The 25,187-nt window shown below is 44.2% G+C and overlaps 1 long non-coding RNA gene across 1 annotated transcript in view; it reads right to left on the reverse strand.

The window, feature by feature from the left end:
• Window positions 1–289: 289 nt before the first annotated feature.
• LOC109275288 (uncharacterized) overlaps window positions 290–25,187 on the reverse strand; it is a 43,030-nt gene continuing 18,132 nt past the window's right edge. The window contains exon 4 of the long non-coding RNA XR_002084045.2: window positions 290–607. This is a non-coding gene — a long non-coding RNA (uncharacterized LOC109275288). The remainder of the gene's footprint in view (window positions 608–25,187) is intronic.

Here is a 25,187-nt window from a genome sequence, read left to right on the forward strand (position 1 = left end):
GCGGGGCTCAAACTCACCGACGACGGTGAGATCATGACCTGAGCCGAAGTCAGACATTTAACCGACTGAGCCACCCAGGCGCCCCTCTAATCTTTCTTTAAAATCATATTTTTGAGGGGCGCCTGGGTGGCTTAGTTGGTTGAGCGTCCAACTCCTGATTTTGGCTCAGATCATGAGCCACTCAATGTGCAGCCTGCTTAAGATTGTCTCTCTCTCTGCCTCTGCCCCTCCCTCCCTCTCTCTAAAAAACTAAAATATAATAAAGTCATATTTTTAGTTGGAAAGGATCTCAGAAGCCATTTACTTCAATTACTTCGTTTTCACTTTTTTAAAGGTTAACTAATACATTCACATTTTAAAGTCAGTTAAGACATTCTCATTGTAGAAAATTTGGAAAGTACAGAAGACGTAAAATCGTATAAAGAAAAATAATTCATTCACAAAACAATTACAATTAGCAATATCAGCTCCGTAATTTATGAAGGATGGCCCAGGGAGGAGAAATAGAAGGCCAAGAATCCATCAGTCAGCAGGTCATTCATTGGCCGGGTCTCACCCACACCAGTCCTCTGTACTTCCCTCTCAAACAGGAAGACTTTGGTTTTGTCTGTCGGTTAGAGGAACACAAGACTGACCACAAGCCTGGATGAAGTTACTACATCTTTCAAGAAGCTCAGAAGACCCCTAGTTCTGCCTGCTTACACCCTCCTTCCTGCCCATAATCATGTTGATCACAGCAATGTCCGACTCTTTTTTTTTTTAATTTTTTTTTAATGCTTATTTATTTTTGAGAGACAGAGAGACAGGGTGTGAGCAGGGGAGGGGCAGAGAGAGAGGGAGACACAGAATCAGAAGCAGGCTCCAGGCTCTGAGCTATCAGCACACAGTCGGACGAGGGGCTCGAACCCACGAGTTGTGAGATCTTGACCTGAGCAGAAGTCTGCCGCTTACCCAACTGAGCCACCCAGGCGCCCCATTGTCTGACTCTTGAATTCCAAATGAGGCTTAGCCTCATTGCTTTATCTTGAAAATAGGAATAACAATAACTACCATAGTAGGGTGGCTGCGGACACAAAGACTGAAAATGAATATAAAAGTATTTTGGAACAATGAAACACTATATACATTTAAGAGAGGAAAAGAAGTGAGTGTGAGAGGTTAGTAGGGAAACAGATATCTGTCGTAAATAAAAGACCTATTTCTGTCAGAATCAAAGAGAAAGATCCTTCTCCAAAGAGGAGGAAACCACTGGAATCATAGAATGTCATGTTACAGGGATCAGGAATGCCTTGCTTGTGGTTAAGAATGGTTATGAGCTGAGCCACTGGAATGAACAGTCCCCAAACTAATCTGATGCGTCCTCCGTCCTGCCTCTTTCCTCCCACCTTTCTGGTCCCGCCTCTAAAAACTTGGGCTCTGAGCCACACAGCTGGATTTGGATTCTGATTCTGCCACTAATCCAACCCGAAAAAGTACTTCACTTCTCTATCTATCCCTTTCCTCTTCTGTAAAATTGGCTTAATCATAGTGTCTCCACGTAGGGTCCTCTCTTCCCTCTTAGCCAGTTTTGCTTCCACAGTCTATCATTACAACTTCCTTGCACTTACTCTCAACTCCCTTCTCCCCCCTTTTCCTCCCCTGCTGAAATCTGCTTTGTAAAACCGCGGCCCTAGTAAATCACAACCCTCCCCACACTCTCTGCTGCCCCTGTGTGGCTGAAGGGAGCTTGAGAAAAATTCAACGCCACACAAACCGCCCCGCTTTAGATACAGGACCAAGGACCACAGGTGCGCCCATAAAGTTGCCCAGCTGTCATGCTGTGTTTCCTTAGACCACTCACTCTCACCCTGCTGGAAACAACTTGACAACATCCCTCTCCTCAATCTGCCTTTGCCAGCACTCTCAGCTAATGACCTTGATTTGCGCGTGTCTGAAAAAATTAAAGCAATCAGAAGGGCAGGTCCACAGACTTTCACAAATGTATCTATAAGCCTGGCAGCAATTTCAGACAAGTACTCTACCCTCTCTCCTGTTATGAAAGATATATTGCCTATCCCCTATCTAAAGCTATTATGTGTTGGGGCACCTGGGTGGCCTCAGTCAGCTGGGCAACCGACTTTGCCTCGGGTCATGATCTCCCGGTTTGTGGGTTCGAGCCCCATGTTGGGCTCTGTGCTGACAGCTCAGAGCCTGGAGCCTGTTTCAGATTCTGTGTCTCCTTCTCTCTCTACTTCTCCCCTGCTCATGCTCTGTCTCTGTCTCTGTCTCTGTCTCTCTCTCTCCCAAAATTAAATCAACATTAAAAAAGGAAAGTTTAAGAAATAAAAAATAGTAAAGCTATTATGTGTTGAATTGTGCCCTCTAAAAACTTAGCATCTCAGAATATGCCCTGATTTAGACATGGGGTCATTGCACATAGTTAGGATGAGGTCATACTGGAGTAGGGAAGGGTCCTGATTCAATGCAACTGGCATCCTTACACAGAGGGGAAACTTGTTCGCAGCCGTGTACATGGGAAGAACGTCATATGAACAAGAAGGTGAGAACAGGGTCCTGTGCCTGCAAGCCAAGAAATGACAAAGGTTTCTAGCAAACCACTAGGCTGGATGAAAGTCTCACAGACCTCAGAGGGAGCCAACCCTGCCAACACCTTGACCTTGGATTTCTCACCTCTGGGACTGTGAGACAGACAGTACATTTCCATTGTTTCAGCCACCCAGTTTGTGGTACTTTGTTCTGGCAGCCCTAGAAAACGATGACAAAGCCAGCCCTTCAGTGATCCAAAGTGACTGGATTCTTAACCCTGTTTAGGTGACCCAAAGACATGGTTCCAACAGTACTCCTCTTTTTCTCCTAGAGCCTTTATTTTCCCCTCTCTACCTATTCTTATGTTGTACTCATTGTGTTCAATTCCTCTCCTACTTCTCCCTAAACATACTTAGACTAGGTTTGGATGCCCTTTACTCCCCATGAAGCATTCTTGTCTGGGTCACCAGTGACTTCCACATTGCTAAACCCAACGGCCAGCTCTCCGTCTTGCTCCTATCTGTGAGCAAGTGACATTTGACACAGCAGATCCTTGCTGCCTCCTTGACACTCTCCCTTCCCTTGGCTTCTGGGACAGCATCCTCTTGGCTTTGTCCTTCCTGTCTGACTGTTCCTTCTTCTTGGGGGTTCCTCATCTTTTCCCAGACCCAGGATGTGAGACACCCCCAAGGTCCTCGACCCACCCTCTACCTATGCACATTCCCTGGGTGAGTTCATCCAAGCTCAAGGTTTTAATTACCACCTGTGTGCCAATGACCCCTAAATTTATAGCTCCAGCTGGCCTTCTCCCCTGAACTCCAGGCTCACATATGCAACTGCCCACTCTGGTAAATGCCACATGTCCCAAACGGAACTCCCGATCTTCCTCCAGAAGCTTATTCACCAGCATTGTCCATTTCGTCTAAAAGAAACTCTATTCTTCTAAGCACTCAGGCCAAAACCTGATATCCATTTTTAATTCCTCTCTTTCTGACCACAGATCCAAGAAGCTCTGTCAACTCTACATTTAAAATATATCTGGTATCTTGGGGCTCCTGGGTGGCTCATCGGTTAAGCATGACTGCGAGGTCATGATCTCGTAGTTCGGCACTTCGAGCCCCACATCAGGCTCTGTACTGACAGCTCAGATCCTGGAACCTGCTTCAGATTCTGTCTGTCTGTCTCTCTCTCTCTCTCTCTCTCTCTGCTTCTCCCCCTCTCCTGCTCTGTCTCTCTGTCTCTCTCTGTCTCTCTCTCAAAAATGAATAAACATGGGGCACCTGGGTGGCTCAGTCAGTTGAGCGTCTGACTTCTGCTCAGGTCACGCTCTTGTGGTCTGTGAGTTTGAGCCCTGCGTCGGGCTCTGGGCTGACAGCTCAGAGCCCGAAGCCCGCTTCGGGTTCTGTGTCTCCCTCTCTCTGCCCCTCCCCTGCTTGTGCTCATTCTCTCTCTCTCAGAACTAAATACACATTAAAAAAAATTTTTTTTAATGAGTAAACATTAAATTTTTTTTTTAATTTTAAATATATCTGGAATCTAAGCCTTTTTCGTCCCCTCTGTTGATCCATCATCATCTCTCAGCAAGATTATTGCAGCAGCCGCCTGACTGTCTCCCTACTTCTTCCTTGCCCCCCACACTCTGTGCTCAACACAGCAGTCAGAGAGATTCTGTAAAATGTAAGTCACATTAAGTCGAATCCTTAGTGGGTCCTTACTTGGTTAGAGAGAAAGCCACACCCTTACAGTGGCCCCCTAAGACTCTCACAGCTTCTACAAACCCTTACATCTCTGACCTTATATCCCCCCGTCCTCCCTGCTGCCTCCGCTCAAGCCACGGGGCTCCTTTTTGGTCCTAGAGCATCCGGCTTGTTCTCTTTGCACTGGCTGTTCCCTTATCTGGAGTGTTGGTCCCCCAGCTAACCACATAGATAGCTGTCCCCTTACCACCTTACCTTACCACCTCTGTACCCACTCAGATGTCACTTCCTCAGTAAGGCCCATCTGGCCCAATTATGTAAAACCGATCCCTTGGGACGCCTGGGTGGCTCAGTCGGTTGAGCATCTGACTCTTGATTTCAGCTCAGGTCATGATCCCAGGATCGTGGGATCAAGCCCCATGTTGGGCCCCACGCTGAGCATAGAGCCTGTTTAAGATTCTCCCTCTCTCCCTCTGCCCCTCCCCCCTGCTTGCCTGCTTGTGCTCTCTCTCTCTCAAAATAAAATAAAAAAAAATTAAAAAATTTTTGGTTACAAAAAAAAAAAAAAAAAAAAACCAATCCCTGCTCTCCAATACTCCCTTTTCCTTCCCTTAGCCCATCACTTCTTAATATACAATACAATTTACCTGTTCATTACATTTACTGTATAGTTTGTGTCTCCCTGTACCAGAATGTAAGCTGTGAAGGGCAGGGGTTTATTTTTCTGTTTTGTGTTTATTTATATATGTATTAAGTGCCAATAAATATCTGTTGAAGGAGTAAACAAACGAATGGTTGAGTAGAAATGGTTTAGAATAATGTATGGCACAAAGTAAGTGCTTAATAATTATTAGCCATTGTCTCCTGTATAATATTACCTCCTATTATTCAGATCAGATTCTGTAGACTGAAGATCTAGGAACTTGGCTGGCAGAGTGCCCCCTAAAGGAAGGACACTGGGGAAAGGAGGAGACTTGCCGGGCAATGAAGCTTATCCAAGCCTCATTTATTTCCAGTTGACTTGCATGGGCTTTTTTGGTTTTCCTCCAATTGCTCTCTTGTGGCAGCCTTGGATGGATCCCTTGGACCTACCCTGGCAGGGCCCCCTGAAATCACTGCTCTGGGCTTCTCGGGAGAACCTCAGGCCCAATTTACCCAGCGGGAAATAAAAATTAATAACCTCAAAGAGTTCTCAGCCTATTTCTGCTGTTCTCTCATTTTCAGGACTTTTTTCAGCCTTTAAGAGGAAATAAGAGAATTAGGCCCAAACCCAAGAGCCGATGATACTTAATGCTGGTGAACGGAGCATGGGCAGATTCTGCACAGCCCGGCAAGACGGTCCAGCCATCGGTAGAGAATATGAATGGGTTTTAATTTGGTTTTGTTTTGATGAAAGGGTTTGCAAGGGAATCGATTTAATGTGGCTTGTGTTTTACAGGACCACCCTGGCTGTAATTTTGAAGACAGAGTGTGGAGTACAGTTTGGGGGCCGAGTGCCTGGAAGGATGGGGGCCTCAGAGCAGCTCACAGGATTCACGAGATACTCTCCGTGCGCTCAAGTATGTGCATGGGTTGGGTTGGGGACAGAGGCAGGGTGGCGATTGAGTAACCTGTTTTGTACACATCTCCTGCACCTATGTCTTCTTCAAAACAGGACGGACCAAAGTGCCTCAATTTTCTCAGAAACAAGAGAGAAGGGCTCGTCTTGCAGAACCCCTAATCATTCTTTCCTGCATTCCCTACTTTTTCCATCTGTCCAGGAAAATTAGTTTCCGGAATAATTTCCACAGAACAGAATAGCTCCAGTCCTTTATTCTTCAATACAAAGGTGATTTTAGCAACGGGTCCCCCTCTCCGCCCCTTCCTGAGTGCACTCAGACCCCCCTCTGCAAACCACATTGTGGTTTGAAAGCCCACCCAGTAAGAGGGGTGGGTATTCAAATGACTGATAGGGTCCTAGGGAGAGGAAAGGGATTATATTTTACCTTGGCAAACACTTGGGGTGAGGAGGTGCCCTGATTTCTAATCCAGAGTCCTCTGGGCTGTTGGGTTTCTGCTGCTACTCAGTGTTAGCCTGTTCACCGACAGCATCTCACCCAGAGACGAGCCTGGCCTGGAAGACGGCCTTGCTGGAGGGGAAAGGGGGTAAGAGCAGGAAGTGGGGGTCCAGGGTCTCGCAGATCCCCACCATTAATATCAGTGTACTTTGTCTATACCACCTATGGTTGTGGGAATTTAGAACCACACGAAGCAGATCAAATGGAAACCATAAGATCCATAAGATCCAATGGAAACCTTGAACTGGTTGCTTTCAGAATCGTTTTGCCTGGAAGGCTTGGGCGTTGCAGAAAGAACACACACGACACAAAAGCATTGCTGTTGCCAGTGCCCAGGACGCCTAAAATGGGTTCGGTTACAGCCAGGAGAGAGCCTGCGCGTGACCCCGGTGACAAGGGCAGTGCTTTCTTGGAGGCACCGTGCTACACAGCTCTTCAGTGATTCACTGCTTTCTAAATCAAGGTGCCATCAAGGTTTTTCCTTTGATAATATCGCCCTCATCCTGTCCCATTTGCCTTCTTAAAGGAGTCAATGAAATAGAATTAAAGTTTCGAGCTGGGCATGTTTTGTAACCCTGGGAAGAACCATAGGAGCGTGTCTGGCAAGGGGACCTCACCGGTCATATCTGTGGAATCATCAAAAAAGGTTAGGGAATTAGGGACAGCTGTCCCAGAACAGAGGACCCACCTCCCACACTGAGCAGGGCCCAGATCTGCCTCTGAGCTGTGTTGGGGGAAGCTGTCATTTCCTAGGGGTGTCACTGGAATGGGGCCATCACACACTTCTCCCCTTTGACATTTGGGGAGAGACATTTGGACCTTCCCAATGCTCCTCAGTGAAAAGAGAGGGTAGACCTTCACTACCAGGAATGGACCTGTTAGAGTGGAAGATGGCAAGGAGCTACTCTGATCATGTAGCAGGTTTCCAGTGCAGGGATAGAGCCTCAAACAGGCACCCAGAGATTTATATTCCTGTCTTGAGGCTGATGGGGGCTGTCCCTGAATCTTTGTGACATGAAAAAGTCACTTTCCATCTCTAGGGCTCAGCTTCCTCATCTGTGAAAAGGATCAGATGATCCTCATGGCCTCTTCAATAATTCAGTTCAGTCCCACATAACATGAGTGGATCATTCTGACATCAGAGTGGAGGCAAGACTGGAAGAACATTGCCTGGAGGCCAGGAGATGAGCTACCATTAAATTCCAATGAATTACTATTAAATTACCAATACCTTTCTTAAGCTATGTTAAGAAAGGCATGATAATGGCCTGAGCAGCAGTTGTATCAGCTAGGAACTGCTGAGTAACAAATCACCCTAAAACTCCCTATTATTTTTCAATACCTACAGGTCACCTAGAAGCCCTACTTGACCAATCCTGACTGGGCCCATGCATGTGTCTGTGGTTGTTCAGCTGGCAGGTTGGCTTGGGGACTCTCTGGTCAGCTCTCTGACACATCCCTCTAGCAGCCCAGCCCAAACATGTTCTCAGAGCAGTGGCGGAGGCCTAAGTGAGAAATCAGGCTTTTTTTTTTTTTCCTATGTATTTTTTTACTTTTTCCTTGTATTTTCTTTAATAGCATTTTAATACAGAAGTTGAATTGATCAAAACAGAGTTCAACATTGTAAAAAGGTAGGAGTGAAAAATCTTCCTCCCTGTTCCTGTCCCCAGTCTGCCCTATTCTCCCAGCCCACTCCCAGCCACAGATAACACTTTCTTATTCATTTATCATATACTTTTCCACTGTTTTTTTATTTTTTTTATTATTTTTGTATTATTATTTTTTTAACATTTATTTATTTTTGAGACAGAGAGAGACAGAGCATGAGTGGGGGAGGGGCAGAGAGAGAGGGAGACACAGAATCTGAAACAGGCTCCAGGCTCTGCACTGTCATCACAGAGCCCGATGCGGGGCTCAAACTCACGGACCGCGAGATCATGACCTGAGCTGAAGTCGGACGCTTAACCGACTGAACCACCCAGGCGCCCCTCCACTGTTTTTTTTTTTTTTAAAGAGGACACAACCATACATGAATGTATGTTCTTATTTTCCCATATTTTGGACACAAAACCTTCTTATGCTGGATATACTACTCTTCTTTATATACTAAACCATGGTGATCTTTTCAAATCAGTACATGGGAACCTTTGGGTTGTTTCCAATCTTTGAGCTAGTGCCTTCAGGGACAACCTGGCTTGTTTGCCACACATTTGTGCTGCTGTTTCGGCACATCTGAGTGAAAGCTAAAGAAATCAGGCATTTTTTAAAGCCTCTGCTTGCATCAAGTTTGCTAGTGTTCCATTTTCCAAAGTAAGTGTCCTGGCTGAGCCAAAATTCCATGTGAGAGACACAACCAGAGGGCACAGATCCAAGGAAGCAATCCTTGTATATCATCTAACAATCCTCTGCAGAGGCGGGCTAAGGAGAGGGGATGCATACAAGAAACACAGAGAAAAGCAGGAGGTGGCTTCCCATCAGCTGTGACCTCAATGCATGTCAGAAACTTGGACATGTCCTTGAGTAGGCCCCAAGCCCAAGTGACCAGGAAACAAGATGGGGCAGAGTCAGTAAGGAGATTCGGGTGGAAGATGTTAGTGCTGGCTTCTGCTCAAGACCCTGTTCTCCATGAACATGTCTCATTTGGTACAGCTTGGTATTTTCTTTTCTATTTCCTTTCGGTTGATAACAAGATTCCTTCCCCATGCCATATTAAATTATTTTCACTAAAAAAGAAATAAATAAATAAAGCAAGAGGCGAGGGTGCAGAGTAGGGGAGGGCGTGAAGCTGTGCACCCAGCATCAGATATGGTGAGGGCAGTGGGATCAGAGAGAGAAACCCTCAAGAGACTTGAAACGCAGGATGCCCTGCGGTGCGGGGATGGCAGTGTCCTACCTACATGCTCCGCAAGATCTCCCTGCTTGTCCAAACCTCAATAGACTTTGTGGCTTGTTTAAATAATGGAGGTCTCAGTCCCACCGATTTATCTTCCAGGAGAAAGACTATGAAGGAAGAAGGAAGACAGGTGTGGCCAGCCCCTTTACAATTTCCCATTGACTGGAGTTGCGAGCCATCAACTTTGTTTGGAACTTTCCCACATTGGTAACATTTGTGAGCCTGAGTCTGTGTCTCCTGCCACAGTGGGCCACAAAACCATTAAACAACAACGACAAAGAGTCAGAAGAGTGTATGAATGGCAGCCCAGCCCAACACTACAGAGACAACAAAAGGTACTCAGATACGTTTTCAGATTTGATTCTCAAACTGCCCTAGACTGTTAGCTTCATCAAGACAAGAGAAATCATGTCTGTTTCATCCACTGCATCCACAGTGCTTAGAGCAGTGAGTGGCACATAACAGGTGCCCAATCCGTATTTGTTGAATACATGAACGCTATGAAGCAAAGAAGACAAGTCATTATCCCCATTTTATATTTGAAGCCTAGAGTCTCGCGGTTAATAAATGGCAGAGCCAGGCCCAAGTGGAGACACTCATCCCCAGGTCATTGCTAGCTATTTTGTCTTATGATGCTTCTAGGTCATTAGCCTCAGGAAGCAAAGAATCCCAAAGGCATTTATGTGTGGAGCAGCTGTACAGGGCACAGGCAGAACCTCTGGAGCTTTCTAGCACCAAGCAAGATTCACAAAGAAAGGACAGAGATGTGGATGAGTAGCTGGCCAGAAGCTCCCAGTCTTCCTGGTGCAGCAAAGGTGCGTTCCCAGCACGCGGTCCCCAGCCAGGAACATTCGCAGCTCTTCAGCCTCTCCTGGAGCAGAGTTCCAGAATGGAGCTTCCTCTGGCAGCCCAGGTGCTCCCATGAAAGCCAGATCCAAACACATCAGGGTTATGTCTAACTCATCTGTGCACGGTCCACTGTTTAGATATTACCCATCCTAAGACTCGGGACCCATCACTGCCACTCTTTGTTCTCTGGAAGAGATAACCGTCTCAGGAGGAAATAGTCTTACTACAAATTAAGAGGCTAAAGTGCATAGTTGACCATCGAGAATGACTACACGACATTAAGTTCTTAAGGTCCAGTGAAACCCTGAAAGGACCACAGCCTGGGTCCCTTAGGCAAAGGTCTGGAAGCAGTTGAAACAACATGCATGTTGTAAGTGTTCTGAAGGAGAGGGTCCATGGCTTCCATCAGATCCTGACAGGAGTCTCTGATTCAGTTCCAGCCACATGAAGGTCTAGAATGGACTTGTCATCTTCCCAACTACTTGGCTTTGCTCAAAGCCCCAGGGATGGGACATGTCCTTAGCAAGACAATGCATACTGTTTCCTGTGGTCACTGCCTGCCTCCCACAGAGAATGAAAAGTGAGTAGGTGGTCCCAATGGGACTAGAGCAATGCCTCTCCCTCCTCGTGTCCAACACATGGGGTCAGAGCCGGAACGGTAGCATGCAAATGCTGGAACAGGCTCCAGAGGACATCAGCAGGCATGGAAGATGATTTTATACTTCGTGTAAAGACAACTAATGCCTAGCTCCCCCAAAGTGGCGTGTTTCAAAAGAGATTTCTGCTCCTATGTCTCAGAAGAGCCTTACATAGAAGCCAAGCCTTGAGCTGGTGGCATCCATCAGCCTCAAATTCTAAAGGACGCTGCCCCACCCCTTCCAGGGTTCAGTAAAGGAGGCGAAACCCCGGGGTTTGTGCTAAAAGTGATTCTCTGGTGCCACCTGGTGGTCACTACTTATGAATGCACCTTTTACAACACAGACTTAGCTCCTAAGTTTGTACTTTGCTTTTTACCGATTTCAAAACTGAACTCAGTTCAAACTCCGCCCATTACTGACATGCAAGTTGAAGCTCAGGGATGGCATAAGTAATATAGCAGGTGGCTCATCAGTGGCAGAGACTACATTGAAGCTCAGGCCTTCCCATTCTCCTTCTGGAGCATTCTCCCACCCTGTGCAATGTTAACTTTTCGTTCCACTTCACCCTTTTCCCAGGACAGGAATTTTCCATCTGGAACCAATGTCTGGGCTGAATGCCCTCCTTTGTGCTCCTAAAGTCCTCTAAGTTTCCCTCTGCAATGGCCTTCTGTACCCAGGTTGTCCTACTGACTTTTCTGCATCTCTCACTCAAAAAGAGACCTTTGAGAGCAGAGACTGTTCAACACTCTGTATCCCAGGACCCAGCCTGGAGCCTGGAACACACGGACAGATGCATGAAGTTCCCCATCACCCAGATGAGCCGTACAGTATGCATGCGGGCCAGGAGCACCATTGCTGCCCCTGTCACCATGACCACTGTCTTCCTACTCCATGCTGTGGACCCCTTATAGTTCAGGGTCCTGAAGAGAACAAGACATGGTCCCTATCGTGTGGTGCTCCAGTCAGGGAGGAGACCCAGCAAGGTCAAGTATGGATCACAATATGATGTGGGGAGTCCTACACAGAGGTACCCTAAGGGCAGAGAGAAAACACTGGGGTGAGGCTGTGAATCTCGAGATAGTTTCTGAGACTTGAAGGTGAATGGAGGTGGCCCTTGGTGGAGGGCATCCGACAGCAGACAAAGCCAGACCCAGAGGTGTGAACAAGTAGGTGTGGGAAGGGTATATCTGGAGTATAGGATGCATGTGAGAGTTGTGGGTGAGAAAGGCAAACTCGGGGGCCAACTCACAAGGGCTCCTCATGCCAGGACATGGGAGCTTAGCCTCTGTTTCTAGGAGTGAAATCCCTGCAAAGGATTTTAAAGACAACAATGAAATGCGGGTCTGGGCAGCAGTGGGGTCAATGAAGTCGGAAACATTAGAATAAAGAACGTGGCCCAGGAAAAGTTTATAGAGCTGGTGTTCTCCAACTTTAGTGTGCTATGGGATCTCCAGGAGGGAGAGCTTCTAAAGCAGAGTCCCAGGACCCCTCCTGGGATTCGGCTTCAGCAGGTCTGGGCTTGTGCCCCAGCACTTGGCATTTTTAGCAAGAATTAAGCCTCTGCTACAAACGACTCAAGGGCCGCACTTGAGGCACCACTGGAGAAGAATGAGGGGAGCAAGGGCCAAGGACAGCGAGAGACGGGGCTGTGAAAAAGATGCTTTGTGGTGGGAGCTACAGAGGAACAAGTGGAAGGGTAGGAAGGGACAAGGGAACAAGCAGTGCCTATAAGACCACAGGAAAATTGTTTTAAGGACAGAATGGTTCCCCAAAGCAAACTCACCAGGAAAGTTAAATTAGGTATGAAGAGAAAATGCGGTGATTGGCTTTGGGCAATGAGGAGGTCCTTAATGATTATCCTGCAAGTGGTTTTGTGGGAGCAGTGGGGACAGAGCCAGACGATAGAAGGTCAGAAGTAACTGGAGAAGAGAAATACGGACACTCAGGGGCTCTCCCTCCCTCTAGAAGCCTGACCTGGAAAGAAAATGAGAAAGAGAATGGAAGCCAGAGGGGGACGGAAATAGGTGCCAGAGAAGAATTTTGGTGTTCGGGTCGGAAAAGTTGACTATCTCTCTATGGTATGGAGGCCGAGTGGCTGAAGATCACAGCAGAGGGTCCAGGAGGGAAGGGTGGCCAGAGAAGGGAGCATCCTGGAGAGGACCGGGAGCTGGGGTGAGGTCCAGAGCCCTTCTCTCCTGAGGCCAGTGGGGAGAGGGAGGGGAAAGGTGTGCTTGAAAACAGGTTTGCAGGGTGATTCAAATGAGGTACAAAGATAACAAATACCATAAATATATCAACTCACTTTGCCAAAATCTGAGTTGAGATAAATCTGGGAGAAATAGTAAGATCGTTAAACAACGGAACGAAGATGCAAAGAGATGTGAAGTGTCTAGAGTGAAGAGCTAAAACCCAGCTTTAATTTAGCAGACATGAACTCTGTACTTGGTTTAAAAGTCAGCTTCCACAAGCACAGAAGGGCAACTTGACTGAACAGCAGACAACGGTTTAAAAAATTAGTTGACAATATTCTCCACTTGACCGAAAAGGATTACAAGGCTTTTAAAAGCTAAGGACCTCAGGTTATCAATGTGAGATCCCAGGATTTAGCAAAATTCTAGCCTATCCACTGTTACTTTTTCACACTTTTCTAAAGACGCGACGGTGGGGAAGAGTGGGTGGTATGATGGTTGAGACAGCTTAGTCTGTACTCTGCTTAATAAATGTTTTTTAAAGTAACTCATTTGCAAACCTTGATATTTTAACAATAAGTGGAAGCCAGTTCCTTGTGATGGATCTCAAAACTGATTGAACTGATTTCACCAAACCAAGTTCACAAATCTCCCTGAACACCTGGGGAGCTTTGCGAGAAGACATCCCCAAGACCTTCTGTCTGGCCTCACAGAGATTCTGATTGGGTAGATCTTGGCGGGGGTGGGGTGGGGGGCTGTCAATGAACCACAGTGAGGTTTAGAAGACACTTAACTGGTTAGGAAATCTTTGGCGGTGTCTGATTCCCATCCTAAGCTGCTAAAGAGACGCAAAACATTCTTCCTTGTGTTTCATAGGTATTCAGAACCAACAGATCGTGTCTTTAGTGACTATGACGACTTACGTGCTTGAAGCTATGGCTAATTTTGGTATACTTTATAATTTTATAAAGTTTTTTTATAAAGTTTTTTTATAACAAATTTTTGGGAGACTTTATAATTTTGGTAGAATTTTGGGCATGTGTTGGTATCACATATAAAAGTGTTGGAAGACTGGCTTAGATTCATAAACTTCTTTTCTCAAAAGAGTTTAGTTTTCAATACAAATCTCTATATATCTATTCTAATCTTTTCAAATGGCTAGTTATTTATGAGCAGCATATCCATGCGTAATGATGCCGTGGGTGTTACGGAGAGAGACGGGTAAAGTTAGGAAGAGGTGGTTTGGAATGAACTCATCCCGCCCAAAGATCCCAAAAAAGGGACCAATCATTTATCATCTTTACCATTTAAGTTTACTTTCATTGGCTGACGTGTCTCTTTGAGTTAGATTTTATATAAAATCCATCCATTATATATATTTTTTTGTAAATTTACACAGCCCTGCAACCATTCACCGCCATCTAGAACCCTGCCACCCTCCAGAAAGTTCCTTTCTGGCCAACGCCTGTTGGCAGCCTGATAGCCTGTGTAAACCTCAGATCTATTTTCTGTCTCTAATGTTTTGTCTTTTCTAGAAACTCTACGTAAAGAGAAGCCCAAAGTACTTAGTCTTTCACAGTTGGCTTCTTTCACTTTGCTTAACGCTTGTGAGGACATACACACAGTTTGCTCTCTACTTTCAGCTCTTACATTTCAGTCTACGATCTATTTTTTAATTCATACTTTTGTGTCATGAGAAGTAAGAGTCTAAGTCTATGCATTTGTATATGTGTGTATTTTTGCCTGTGAATATCCAATGGTGTCACTACCATCTGAAAAGGCTGTCTTTCCCCCTTGAGTTGCCTTGGCATCTTTATTGGAACCATTGATCATAAATATGTAGGTTTATTTCTGTACTCTGTCTTCGGTTCCATTGATCTACATGTCCATCTTGTAGGAAGGATAAACACTGATTTGTGAAAATATTGTTTCGGTTATATGTACTAGGTGAGTGTGTAAAGTGTATTTCTTACCGATGACTGTGGCAAACATATCTTCTTGAAAATTATTTATCTAAGCAGTGCCTGAAAATACAATAATACACAAAAAAAAGGGTTCTCAAATAGGCTATTGGCACCCACAAAGACTGTGGAATAGAGTACAGCCTCACACTTTGCAGAAGAGGAAACTGAGGCCCATAGGGAGGAAGCAAGTTGGCCACAGTTGTGCTACAATGCAAACTGGGGTGCCTTTCCCAGAAGCTCCCATTTTCCTGATGCTCCAGCCACCCCTCCTGTTGTTTTGTGAATCCTTGAGGGGCTCCCACCTCCGCCCGTTGCAATGAGGTCCTGCAGTCAACAGCTGGCAGAGCTCACATGGGCACAGGACCGGGCAGGAATCCTGGGGGCTGTGACCCGCCAATGCCCCCGTCTTCCCCTCTCTCTTCAGCCTCCCCCTGCAGGTTCACTGAAAGAGGTCTCCACAGACACTGCATTGCCTGGTGGGTCCGGCCCCAGATGACTGTTCTCTGTGCTCCTACTCCTCCCTCCCCACGGACTGCAGAGTTGGCTTTTCTTCAGGGACTCTTCTCAGAATGGAAAAAAGAGGGCAGCACCACGGACGTCAAATGGCTCTTACACAATGGCAGCATCTTGCTGAGAGTCATGTAAATAAGCCTGGGAACATACGGATTGAATTTCCCTCAACTTACCCAGGAATGTAATAAGTCAGGGCCATGGAAGAAGGCTGCCGCTCGGCCAGGCGCTCAGAACACTTGAAAGACTCCTCTCCCCGCCCCAGAGACATCTTACCCTGGAGGTCTCCATCCCTCTCAAGTTCCAGGGCTCCTAGCCTTGACGAGACACAGACACTTGGCTCTGTCCCTGGCATACTGGGCTCTTCAGAGGGAGACAGTGCTTCCAACCTCGTAAACTGGGCAGAATGTCTGTTCACTTCTTCATTCGTTCCACCACTCGCGCACCTAGTGTTATTGAGCACTGTGTCGGGAGGGTAGGAATCTCACAGGATACAAGACAATATGGTCCTGCTGTCATGTCTAGTGAAAGAACTTTCTAGCACCCCGAGTTATCAAAGCTTTTGAATAAGGGCAGCTTCTCAGCATTGGCAAAGTTGGAGCAGAGGCTGGTAGAGACATAAGCCTCAGATGCAGAATTGGGCGGCTGACCTCCAAGGTACTTCTCAAGGGCAAGCTTCCTGAGGTCTGAAGTTGCTGGAGCACTGCCATTGCTTCCTTCCTGCCTCCTGCCTGCACGGCTCTCTCCCAAAGGCACCTGCAGGACCTTTGCCCCGGAGGTTTTTGTTGGAAGGCATGGGAGGTCCCTGGAGAAGCAACAGTGGGTCCAGAAAAAGCACAATGTTCATCTCTCCTGCTGAGAAAACCACTATCATTCTGATTTCTTTTTAGTTTCTGTCTTCTGTGGCCCCTCCGAAGAAATCTGAAAGCTTTCTCCCGAGTGAGGACGAACTTGAAAAATAAAACAAAGGCGTATCCACCAACATAAAAGTTCTAGTTAAATTATTCCCATGGGGAAAACTGCATGAGGGATACACGAGGACTCTAGATTATTTATTTTAACTGAATGCAAATCCACAAGTATATCAAAAAAAAAAAAAAGGTTTAGTGAGACCTAAAATTTCTTGCTAACTACACTATGCGTATGTAAGATGTTATCTTTAGGGGAAGCAGAGTGAGGATGTAATGGGCATCTATGCAGCTTCTCCAATTTTTCTGTCAATCTGAAATGACTTCAGAGTAAAAAAGTTTAAAAGCAATTTGTAAAAAATGCAAGAAACTGCTTATTGATAGTGGCGGGGGGGCAGAACACTGGACTGGAAATTAGTAGACATTGCCTTTCCATGTGACCTTGGGCAGGACCCTTCTTCTCTCTGGCCCTCAGTTTCACCACTCGTAACGTGAAGGTGCCCCACTCTTTTTATATAACATCCTGCCCCATCTGTGGTCCAGTTTGTGGCCCTGGGTCTATGTCAGTCTCACCCTCTCTTCACCCTTTTCCCAGCCCAGCTGCTTAGATTCCCCGTCTGCAACATAGGAGTAAATAACATTTATTTTTTTAATTGTTAAATTAAAGAGGAAAGGAAAGGAAACAGTAGATGCCAAGTGCCTGACTCGTAATAAAGACTCAGGAAATATTTGATTCCTGCCCCTTTGCCCCTTTCCCACAGAGCAGAATTCGCTGAGTTCCTCCACCTTCCATCTCTCACCGCCATGCCCTGACCCTGGAGAAAGCACACAGCCTTTAAGAAAAACCTGTGAGGTTCCCCCTGGGAATAGCAAGACATCAGATGGAGCACGTGGGTCCTCAGTTTCCCTACAACTGTGGTCTTCACACTTTGGGTGCATCCAAATTACCGGGGGCGGGGGGCAGAGCTTGTTAAAACCCAGAATGCTGGGCTCTGTCTCCAGAGTTCTCCTTCGGTAGATCTGGTGCAGAACTTTAGAGAACGTGGGATTCTAGCACGTTCTCAGGTGATCCTGCTGCTAACATGAGTTCTTAGCAAACCCAAAGGATAGCTACACACCCCATGTTGCAGAGGCAAAGCAGACTTGCCAGGGAGCTTGGCCCTAAGGGCTGGAGCAAGGGAGTTAAGCCAAGGAGAAAGAAATTCAGGTCTGGGGGAGGGTGACATCTGGGCTGGGCTCCGGGAGATCAGAGCAGGGACCTTTTCCCGAGGAAGGCTAAAGAGAGAGGAGCTGCTCCAGCTTTTCCTTTTCCTCCCCCTTTTCCACCCAAAATAAAGCACTGCCCCTGGCAGGCCTCCCTCTAGCCCATGGGAAGGCTCCAGAGCCATGTAAGGTCAGGGCTCAGGCTGAAGGGCTGACTGCAAAAGTAGAAGGCAGGAAAGACAGGAGGGGAGGAACGTCTCCAAAGCCCAGGACACACGAGCTGAAAGGGAAGTGGAAATTTAATCAATCCCGAACTGGTTTGTAGGGGGAACATTCCCGGGTGATTTGGAGGAGCTGCGTAAGTAGGAGGTTGGCTGCGGCCCGTGTTTGTCAACACCCACGTGCTCGAGTGGAAAGTGAGGCGAAAGATGAAGAGGAAGGAGGAGAAAACGAAGAAGCATCTCACTTTTATTGTTTAAGTAAGTGCACAGCCCTGGGCTAAGCACTTATCTCTGTGAAGCAGGCATTACCACCCACCCCCCCCAACTCCTTCACACATAGTAACTACTCACAACTTACACAGGTATCCACATCAACGGACACCTGGCTTCAGACCCTGCTCTCTCCACTGGTTTACTGCCTCATGACCTTCTGGGCTTTGTCACCTACAATCTGTGTGAATTTGGCCAAATCAATATTTCTCAGACCAAATTCCTCTGCCAGGGGAAAAAAAAAAAAAAAGAAGTTGATATCAAGTACTCTCTAACGGGTTTTGAAGCAGAGAGAGAACAGCCAGGGAAAACTATAAGGTAAAATGCAGCCTGCTGTGGGTGTCTCAACCACCCAGCTAAAGATAACGACCGTGACTTCTAACATACAGGATGGTAAACACTTAGAGGTCTTATATTTGGCTTCTGGGCACCACTGGGTTAACATTTCCATCCTGTTGTAAGTAAAACCATTACTCACCAGTGTAACTAATGTTTCATTATTGCTAATTCCAAAGCCATTACACCATGGAGCCAGAGTTTAAAAAGAATTTAATTGAAGACCAAAACATGCCCAGTAGCAATGCCTCTTTTATAAATAATTTCTGCTCCAAATTCTAACTTGGCATAAAAGCTTTTTGTGTCTATTTCATTTTTTTTTTAATGTGTGATATACAATGTTTTCACTGTATCTCTGGGCAGAAGCCTGAGATATTCAGAAAAATAACACCAGCCATAAGAGTCCTTCTCATTTTAAAGGTGCCAAATGGTAGGCTGAACAATGACTCCTGTCCCACGAGGAAACACATACAGGCAAGTTACATGGGATGCCCAAGTTCTCAGAGCTGTGTCCAACCATCCAGGTAGTGTGGGTGTAGACCCAGTCCTCGTTTTGTCCCATCGTTCTTCCACAGAACATTGGAGAAAAAAACATGCCACCCCACCCAACGTCAATAGCCCACCCACCTACACAACCAGCTCTCTTTTCATGTGAGTGTGGATTAGTTCCTCACTGGGAAATGCCCCCTTAGAACCAAGACTATGGAAGGAGTTTGGAGATTGTCTAAGGACTGACATAAGGTACTGGAGTTCTGAGAAGTCAAAACAGCCTAAGATTACACTGCCAGAAGGGGTTAGGAGCCCTTTTCCACCATCCTCAGACCACAGAGATCTGAAGAGGGGGTGATTGGGTAAACCCCTGCTAGGAGAGGATGCTGAGCTAGGATGCACTCATTCCTTCCCAACAAGCCCTGATTTCTCAGTGTGCAGTTGTCAAGCAGTGAAGGGGACTTCTCGAACATCAGAACGTGAAAAACATTATGATTATTCTGGAGAGCCCCAAATCTAAATTTTCATACGTGGCATTGAATTCATAGTCCATTTAAAGAATTATCAACTGCTGCTGCTGAATGAGATCCTAACTAATCTGTTTATTTTTCACACGGGGTTCTGAAGTTCTAACACCAAATGTGACTTATTCAAAGCCACAAACATTTCACTGTGACAAAGGTAGGAATTAGTAACAACTACTCAAATTTAAGAACCAAACCGTGGGATGGGGCACCTGGGTGGTTCAGTCAGTTAAGTGGCCCGATTTCAGCTCAGGTCATGATCTCATGGTTCACGAGTTCAAGCCCTGCGTCGGAATCTGTGCTGATGGCTCAGAGCCTGGAACCTGCTTCAGATTCTGTGTTTCCAACTCTCTCTGCCCCTCCCCTGCTCACGCTCTGTCTCTCAAAAATAAATAAAAAACATTAAAAAAAAAATGGGTACCTGGGTAGCTCACTTGGTTGAGCATCTGACTTCAGCTCAGGTCATGATCTCACAGTTCGTGATTTCAAGCCCCACATCGGGCTCTGTGTGGACAGCTCAGCCTACTTCAGATTCTATATCTGTGAATCTGGAGCCTGCTTCAGATTCTGTGTTTCCCTCTCTCTGTCCCTCCCCAGCTTGCATTCTGTCTCTCTCTCTCTCTCTCTCTCTCTTTCAAAAATAGATAAACATTAAAAAAAATTTAAGAACTAAACCATGCACCAGGCACACTGCTAAGAGATGTTCATGTAACATATCATATAATGCTTACAACAAATGAGGGATGAAGTGGAAGGGAAAATGGTTCTTCCCCATAATCAAATATCCAGGAAATGGCAGTCTGGATTCACAGCCAGGTCTGTCAGGCTGCAAGCTCATGTCTCCTCCTCCATGCACTATTGCCTCTCGTGATATTATGATTTATAATAAGAAACTCATATTTGGCTTTCATCCCCATTTCCGGCCCAATGTTCCCAAAACCTTTGGAATTTCCCAAGTGATGAATCATAAAGGTGTCCTTTGTTATGTTAATGAGATGACTTTTGGACCCTGCCTGAGGATGGGGGCCAGTTGCCAGAGGAATCAACCCAGTGATTTAGAGGGTTGGAACTTTTAGTCCCACTCTCTGACCTCAGGGAGGGGAGAGGGGCTGAAAGCTGGATCCATTGCTGAAGGCTGATAATTTAATCACCCATGTCTATGTAGAAAAGCCTTCATAAAGAACCCAAAAGGATAGGATTTAGAAAGCTTCTAGGTTGATGAATATGTGGAGATCTGGGGAAAATAGTCTGCTTGGAGAGTGTATGAAAACTTCATCTTCTTTCTCCCTACTTTGTTCTATGTATCTCTTCTATCCAGCCGTTCCTGAGTTATATCCTTGGTTCCTGAGTTATATCCTGTTATAATAAACTGATACTCTAATAAATAAAATGTTTCTCTGAGTTCCGTGAGCTGCTGTAGCAAACTAATCAAACTGGAGGAGGCGATCATAGGAACTTTGATTTATAGCCCGTTGATCAGAAGCACAAGTAACCTAGACTTGCAATTGGCACCCTGGGTTGGAGGGGGTTGTTGGAACCTTCAGTCTATAGCTGGTTGGACAGGAGCACCGGTGACAGCCTGGACTTGTGACTGGCATCTCAAGTCGGGGGAGAGGGGGACAATCTTATAGGACTGAGTTGTTAACTTATGGAATCTGAATCTGATGTTGTCTCTAGGCAGATTGTGCCAGAATTGAGTTGAGTTGAGTTGCTTGATGGTGTTGAGTTGCTTTGAGGCTTGAGATGCTTTGGAATTGGGTACAGGAACCCAAATTACCTCTCAATCTGTTTGAAAAGAATCACTGATGAGCATGGTGGAGAATACATGGGAAGTTGCAAGTCTGGAAAAATGAAAGCCAGTTCAAAGGTGCTCACAAAGTTCCCAGTGACACAGTGAGGGCTTGGACTTGGACAGTGGCAGAGGGATGATGATGTGGAGGTATTTTAGCATCTGCCCTATCCTCTGCTGAGACTTGGCATGGGTGTTAACATGAAGATAAATGCCACCATCCACAGGGAAGCTCCTATAGCCCACGGTATTTGTTCTCAGAAAGAGATAATCAGCTGTGAACAGGTTGGTTAAGGGTATTAACAACCTTTCTCTGAGCATCATAGAATGGACTTGGAGTACATTGTAGATGCAACTCTGAGCCAGGGCACAGTGAAGGACACCAGTCAAAATGGATCCATTTTTCTAAATTCCTCCAATCAAGGAGGATAAAAATAATATAAACCCATCGGGGGTATTTTGTGGACATCTTCACCTGGGTCCAGTGGGGTCTTTCTGAAATCCCAGCCCAATCATTTTTAACAATATTCATTCTGACAATCTTTTATTGATTAAACACATGTTTAGGGAGTGTGAAGCACGCCTAAGTACATGAAGCATTGCACAATGCTTGGGGGCTAGAGCAATGATGTAGTTATAAGTATATTACTCAAGAGCTTACAGTGTACTACAAAGTATAAAATACAGATATAAATGACTGAAATGCAAGGGCGGCAGAGATACGTGACTTCAGAAGGAATGTAGAATGGCTCTGAAAGTTGAAAAAGGACCCTTCTAGCTGAAGAGGTGTGAAGGAGAGAACAGTAAGGGAGGATTCCTGTACAGATGACAAATAAGAGAGTGATTTAGAGGATTTTCAAGTATGTTTACTCTTTATCTCCCAGATTCTCCAGGAAAACTCGAAGGAGTGCACTAGAATTATCATTATCATGTTACTATTGTTATCATATTCTAAAGAGGGAACTGAGTCGCAGGCGGGTAAGTTTATTTTTTAAGGTTCACACCACCAGAAAAAATAATAAAGGCAGAACTAAAACCCTGATCTTCTGCTCCCTACTAGTCCTATTAATCTACCAATTGGTTTGGCCACGTCCCTGAGGATATGTTGGAAAGGATCTTTCATACATCGTAAGTCCCCATTCCAGCTCCTTGAATAGCTGATTTTATAGACCATTTCCCAGGCACTGGGAATTACTTTGGACTGTTCTGAGCCAACCAGCTGTGTTGTGGAGCTTTGTTGATCATATTCTCTATAAGCATGTCTCTGGAGAGTTGTTCAGATTCACAGGGCTCTGGGAGTTTCCTGTTGAGACCATTGTCCTGGAAAGAATCTGGAATGACTCTTAAATGACTTTATCTTTTCTCAGAAATACAAGCATGAGGCATTTCCAGGAGTGTGTACTCACATGTCTTCTATTTCTTGATAGACAGTGGAATGTTGTGGTTTAAATTAGAGACACTAGATTCATGTGAATAATGTCACTTTGCCACTTGATAGGCATGTTGACACTGGACAACTTACCTAATTTCTCTGAGCTTCAATCTCCAAATCTGTACAATGCAAATAATAATAATACTGAACTCAGAGGGTGACATATAGTAAGTGCTTGATATATGTGAACTGTTATTTTAATTATACCTCTCTCACCCTCAAAATAGTATAGACTCTTCTACTTCCAGTGAAAATATCTTTTAGAAAACAAGAGCAAAATAAAGGCTTTTCCAGATATACAAAATTTGAAAGAATTCATCAGCATCAGATCCACACACACACAAAAAGTGTTAAAGGTGTTAAAGGAACTCCATCATACAGAATGAAATAATACCAAATGGAAATATGGATCTACACAAGAGAATGAAGAGCACTGGAAATGCTAAGTACATTTTAAAAAACATGAGTTTTTTTACTATTATTTAAATCTACTTAAAATGTAATTATCTTTTGGGGCACCTGGGTGGCTCAGTCGGTTAAGAATCTGTTTCTTGATTTCAGCTTGGGTCATGATCTCATGATTCCTGAGTTTGAGCCCCATGTTGGGTTCTGTGCTGACAGTGTGGAGCCTGCTTGGGATTTTCACTCTCCCTCTCTGTCTCTGCCCCAGCCCCTGCCCTGCTCATGCTGTCTCTCAAAATAAGTAAACTTAAAAAATAAAAAAAATAACAAAATAAAATGCAATTATCTTTTAAAAATATAATAATACCAACATACTAAGCTGTTTGTAACATGTGTATAAGGAACATTACTGACAACAGCAGTATAGTGGCATAGAGGAAAATGAAATTATGCTATTGTAAGGTTCTTATAATATACATGAATGTGTAAAATATCACTTGAAGATAAACTGTGATACGTGAAACCCTAAACCAACCAGTAAAATAACAAAACAAGGAATTATACCGAATTAGCGCATAACAAAAGAGATAAAACTAAATTATAACACATATGCTTATTCTAATCTAAATTAAGCTAAAAAAAGGAAAAAGAAAAACAAACAACAGATGGGACAAATAGAATACAAAGACTTGTATGATACACTCAAACACAACCATATCAATAATCACATTAAATGTAAATGATCTAAACACATAACTGAAAGGCAAAGATTGTCAGATAAATTTTAAATAACAAGACCCAACTGTATGCTGTTTATAAGAAACATATATTATTATTTTAATGCTTATTTATTTATTTTGAGAGAGAGAGAGAGCATGAGTGAGGGAGGGGCAGAGACAGAAGGAGAGAGAGAATACCAAGCAGGCTGACAGCACAGAGGCCGACATGGGGCTTGATCTCATGAACTGTGAGATCATGACCTGAGCTGAAATCAAGGTCAGAGAGGAAATCAATGAAATATAAAACAGAAATTTAATGGAGGGAAAAAAAAATCAATGAAACCAAAACTAGTTTCTTTGAGGAGGTAATAAAATTGACAAATTTCAATATAGACTGATCAGTACAAAAAGAGTAAGAATACAAATTACCAAATTCAAAAATGAAAGAGGTTACATTACTGAAGATTTTACAAATATTGAAATCATAATAAGAGAATGCTGTGCACAATGTTATACCAATAAGTTTGACAACATAGAATAGATCCTTGAAAAGTTTACTCAAGATGAACTAGATAATCTGAATACTCCTATACCTATTAAAGAAATTGAATTTGCAGTTAAAATTTTTCTCATGAAGTAAAAGGGAGGGGCAGGCCCAGATAATCTTTTTGGTAAATTCTATTAAAGATTTAAAGAAGAAATAATATCAATTTGTTTATTTATGTAGATAAACTTCCAGACAATTGAAAAAGAAGGACTATTTTTCAACTCACTATGAGGCCATGTTTTGCTGATATTACAAGAAACCCAGACAAAAATGTTACAAGAAAATTTCAGAGCAATATTTCTCATAACCATAGATACAAAAAAAATTTAATAGACTTTTAGCAAATGAATTCAAACATATGAAAAAAATAATATATCATGACCAAGTGGGGTTTATCTCAGGAATGCAAAACTAACTTTCTGGAAAAATGAAGAAAATAAACCAGTGAAATTTACAATATTAATAAACAAAAAATGAAAAATCATATGACCATCTCAAAAATGAAAAATAAAAACAATCGGTAAAGTCCAACTGCCATTCCTGATGGAAACTCTCAGCACATTAGGAATAAAAGAAAACTTCCTCAGCTTGGTAAGGGGCAATCACAAAAAGCCTATGGTTAACATCTTACTTTGTGGTGAAAGACTGGGTATTTTCTCCATAAGATCAAAAGCAAGACATTTATGTTCATACTTCTACTCACTATTGTACTTTTGGTTCTAGCCAGTGTAACAAAGCAAGAAAAAGAAATAAAAGGCATCCAGATTAGAAAATAAGTAAAATTCTCTTCATTCTTTTGATGATATGATCATCCATGTAGAAAATATAATGGAATCTTAAATTTTAAGAAGCTACTAGAACTAAAATGTGAATTCAGCAAGGTTGCAGTATATGAGATCAATATACAAGATGAATTGTATTTTTATATGTTAGCAATAAACAATCAGAAATAATAATAAAAATCATTTACAATAAAATAAAAATTTATGAAATACTTAGAGATAAATATGACAATAAGTAGATA

Source organism: Panthera pardus, unplaced genomic scaffold (assembly GCF_024362965.1).
Source record: "Panthera pardus isolate Hobbes unplaced genomic scaffold, ASM2436296v1 HiC_scaffold_16, whole genome shotgun sequence".
In the NCBI taxonomy this organism is placed as follows: domain Eukaryota; kingdom Metazoa; phylum Chordata; class Mammalia; order Carnivora; family Felidae; genus Panthera; species Panthera pardus.